At 35.0% G+C, this 4,476-nt stretch overlaps 1 long non-coding RNA gene across 1 annotated transcript; it reads left to right on the forward strand.

Moving 5' to 3' along the window:
- Nucleotides 1–409: 409 nt before the first annotated feature.
- On the forward strand, nt 410–1,291 carry LOC149383069 (uncharacterized). Its single transcript, XR_016301614.1, has 3 exons — nt 410–481; nt 908–965; nt 1,045–1,291. It is a non-coding gene; the product is annotated as an uncharacterized LOC149383069 (long non-coding RNA).
- Nucleotides 1,292–4,476: the final 3,185 nt, after the last annotated feature.

Genomic DNA, 4,476 nt, shown 5'->3' on the forward strand with positions numbered 1-4,476 from the left:
TCTTCCATTCTCTTCTTTAGAAGAAAACAAACCCTAGTTATTATAAACAACAAAACAGAGCCATGTTGACATTGGAGAATATCGTCCAAAGGATTAGAGTAACACATTCTGATGGATTTGAGCACATCCCCAAGTTGAGCTTCCGTAAAGATTTTCTCTCTTTTGTCATCAACCAAATCTGCCTAGTCCATGTATTTCCCAAAAAGTAAGTCAACTGCTTTGACCACAGCTTCCTTCCCATCAAGAAATGAAGAAAATTCCAGAGAAAAATCCTTTTCGTTGACCAACTTCTCAGTTTCATATTCTAATTCATATTCTAAGACATTTTGTCGATGCTGGGTTCCGAGTCACGACACTCTCGCCGTACTAGATCTCGGGCCTAGATCCCATCAGGCGAGTGTCAACCCATGGAAACGCCAGGCCCAGATCTGCACGACGACGTGACCATACCTCCACCTCGATCTGGAATTCGCGATGTTAGGTCGGTTCTCAGCCGTGTTAATCTATGTTAATTCGTGTTAATTCGATTTATTTATGTTTATTTCGTAATTAATTCAGGTTAATTCGGAATTGGTTTGTGTTAATTCAGTTTATTTTTGTTTATTTCGTAATTAATTTAGGTTAATTTGGAATTAATTCATGTTAATTCAGTTTATTTCTGTTTATTCGTGTTGATTTTAAATTAGTGTTGAATGTCTTTGGAATCTATTAATTTGTGTTGATACGTGTTGATTTGTATTGTTTTGTTGTTAAATCTGTTGACTTGTGTTGATTTCTATTAATTTGAAAATTAGTGGTGGTTTGTGTTAATTTGTGTTGATTTGTGAATTAGTGTTGAAATGTCATTGGAATCTGTTAATTTGTGTTAGTATGGTTTATTCGTATTAATTTCGGTTTTTATTTGTAGGAGAATTGGCGACTTTTTGTCTCCGGTCGGAGAATTGGTGGTTCGAGACAGATCAACGGTGAAGATCGGCGGAAAATCGTTCAAGTTAATTTGTGTTAGTATGGTTTATTCGTATTAATTTCGGTTTTTATTTGTAGGAGAATTGGCGACTTTCTGTCTCCGGTCGGAGAATTGGTGGTTCGAGACAGATCAACGGTGAAGATCGGCGGAAAATCGTTCAAGTTGACTTGGCAAGATCGGCGGTGAAGATCTCGTAATATCTTTAAATATTTTTTAATCTATTAATGAAACAGTTATTTATTGTAATATTTTTCATTAATTTATTTATTTTTGTTAACTAATTTATATTTGGTAACCCTTCGTTTTAAATGAAGGGTATTATTATCTCTTAAAGTTGATTTATATGATTTATTAATTATTGTACAAAATAAACTTAACGCTAACTATTTTAACAATTTTATATTTCAAATTGGCTATTAAATTCAAGCTCCCTTATCCCAAAATAAACAAATGCATGTTGTGAGACTTCACGTAAGCAAATTCCATCTTCAACATGGCAACGAAGTTTCCATATTCAATTCATCTAACCTAACTTGAATATCAATGCACATCTTTTAAGTATCAAATTAGGTACAAATTCCGTACGAATTGTATATGGCTATTATTTCCTTTGCTACGTTATTTATTAAGCTGATGATAGTTATATGGTCCATCCAAATAATGTCACTACAAGAAATACCACATTTAGCGACGACTTAATCGTCGCTAATAAATCGTCGCTAATCACCCTTTTAGCGACGATTTTATCGTCGCTAATTTTTTGGTGCCAAAAATATTAAAGTTTGGCGGCAAAGATAATTAGCGACGAATTTATCGTCGCTAATTCTTTTTTGTCGTCGCTAAGTTCCCGGGAAAATAATTAGCGACGATAATATCGTCGCTAAATGTTTTTGAATTTTGACGAATTTTAAAGAGGGAAAAATCCCTCACATTTAATTACAACGAAATGATTTAGCGACGAATTTTGAACATTTAGCGACGATTTAATCGTTGTTAAATGTTTTTGAATTTTGACGAATTTTAAATATTTAGCGACAATTTAATCGTCGGTAAATGTCTTTAAATACCAGGTCGCGTATCAGTTCCCTCGTGAGCTCCCAAATCCTAAAAAAAAATTCAATCGGCCATCATCAACCGAGCTCTCTCTCTCGGCAGCTAAACCCCCCACAGCACCACCCTCTCCTCATCTCTTCTTCTCCGTGCTTGAGCTCGGCCAGCCGCCCATCTTCGAGCCGCGTGCACACCACCAGCCGAGAGGAGAAGGTCGCCGCGCGTCCTAGGAGCTCCGGCGAGCACCTCCGGCGAGGGAAAAAAAGGGTGAAGACGGTCCAAATGGTCCGACTCTTCAAGTGAGGTATGGATTTCTTGGGCTAAAGTGAAAGATCCGAAAATTAGGGTTTTGATGAAATTGATTTGGGGGTTTTACATCTGAACGTGGTTGATGCTTTGTGATGTGATTTGTGCTCGGTTTAGTGTTGATTACTTATGGGAGTGTTGATTTTGGACTGAATTCTTGTTTTGATTGTGGTTTGGACGGGTTTTATGTGTGGAACGTGTTTTGGCCGTGTGTTTGTTTGCTCAGCTGTGTGGTGTGAGTTGAGATTTTGGGTTTGTGATGTATTGATTTTGTTTGAGGCTATGATGATGATCTCTTGGATTTATGAAATTTCTTGAGTTGGATTGTGTTTTTCTTTGGCCGTGAGATTCATTTGGCCGTGTGTCTTGTTCTTCTGCCGTGTGTTCTAAGGGGTTGATTGTGATTTGTTATGGTTAAGTTGATGCTCATATTTGTGAAGGAATTTCTGGTTGAATTAGGAGGCTATGAGGATTTTTGGAATGTTATGTAATTTGGTTTGGAAATGGTTATGGCCGTGAGTTGTTTTGGTCTTGAAATTTTTATTTGACCCTGTGATTTTTGGCCGTGAGCCATATTGTGATATTTGTGGCATTGAGACTGTTTTGTGATGATGAAAGTCAGAGCCTCGGGAATTTTTGAAGTTTGGAGTTGAAAGTTATGATTTGTGATTTGAGATGAGATTGTACGTTACGGGTTTTTGGTTTGAATTTAAAATGTGGATTTAATGACAAGGTTACGAATTTTGTGACAAGTTAGTTTGGATTCGTGTTTGGTTGTTGACTTGGTTGGGCTCGGGTTTTTGAGTCGAGATGTCGGATTTGGAATTTTGGATATTGATAAGAGTTTGGGTTTAAGAAATTAACTCGATGTCGGATTTTCGCGGTTTGATGACAGATTTGGGCGGACGAGCGGGAACCGGACGAGTCAAAGGTGACGAAGCCGGATTTTTGAAGTTTTCAAGAAAGAGTTATCCAAATTAAAGCTCGATTAACTCATGAGTTTTTTAAATCGCTTATAGCGTTTAAATACTCTCATTTGGTTATTGAAATGTATTTCATTTATTTAAATAAATAAATTATGATTATTTATTTAATAACGTTCGAGAATTTAATTAATAACCACGATTCACTTTCAAGTATTTTATATATACGTTCATTTCGATAATATAATTTGATTTTTATTTGATTTTTCATTTTAGAATTTCATACACGAAAAAAAATAAATAATAACTAACGATCATAAAAAATGAATCATTTAAAAATTGAAAAAAAAATTAATAATTAGCGACGACAAAGTCGTCGCTAATTATTAAAAAATTAACGTATTAGCGACGACTTAATCGTCGCTAATTATTAAAAAATTAATGTATTAGCGACGACTTAATCGTCGCTAATTCGCGCGCGAAATTCACCCGCGGGAATTAGCGACGATTAAGTCGTCGCTAAATAATTAAAAAAAACTCCTAGTTTAAACATTTAGGGACGAAAAAATCGTCGCTAATATCGTCGGTAAATATTTAGCGACGATTAATTCGTCGCTAAATATATTTAGGCACGGGCATTTAGCGACAATAAAAATCGTCGCTAAAATCGTCGCTAAAGAGATTTAGCGACGATTATGGGGTCATTAGCGACGAAAAAAATCATCGGTAAATGTCCTATTTGTTGTAGTGTGTCTACACTGCTGTACTACAAGCCAAATTAACCGCTATCTATTGGTGATTAATTTATATATGGAAGAAAATATCTAGTAGCGCATATATTCTACACTACTACTATCATTTTTTTTTCTTTCAAGTACACTAGTATCATTCTATTGACAAATAATAAGTGGAATATCCAAAAATATTTTATTTGATTTCAATTACGCCCTGATAAAAAGATACAAGGCCATTTGCTAGCTATTGCGTATAAAAAGGGACTAATTTAGTGCCACGACCTAACTCATGTACCCACTTCCCACTCACAGTATAATATATGAAGTATGAACAAACATTGAAAAGAAAAAATCGAGGATAGTGGAATCCAACCTCCTAAGGTTTTCAATTTGAATCATACTAGAATACGTTATATTATTAATTTTTAAATTTTAAATGTGTATATATATATATGTATATATTTATAATCAATCTTATACCTTGCCTACAAGTTTT

This window comes from Urtica dioica, chromosome 10 (assembly GCF_054948205.1).
Source record: "Urtica dioica subsp. dioica isolate 48M chromosome 10, U.dioica_male_clone48M_v1_H2, whole genome shotgun sequence".
NCBI classification, from domain to species: domain Eukaryota; kingdom Viridiplantae; phylum Streptophyta; class Magnoliopsida; order Rosales; family Urticaceae; genus Urtica; species Urtica dioica.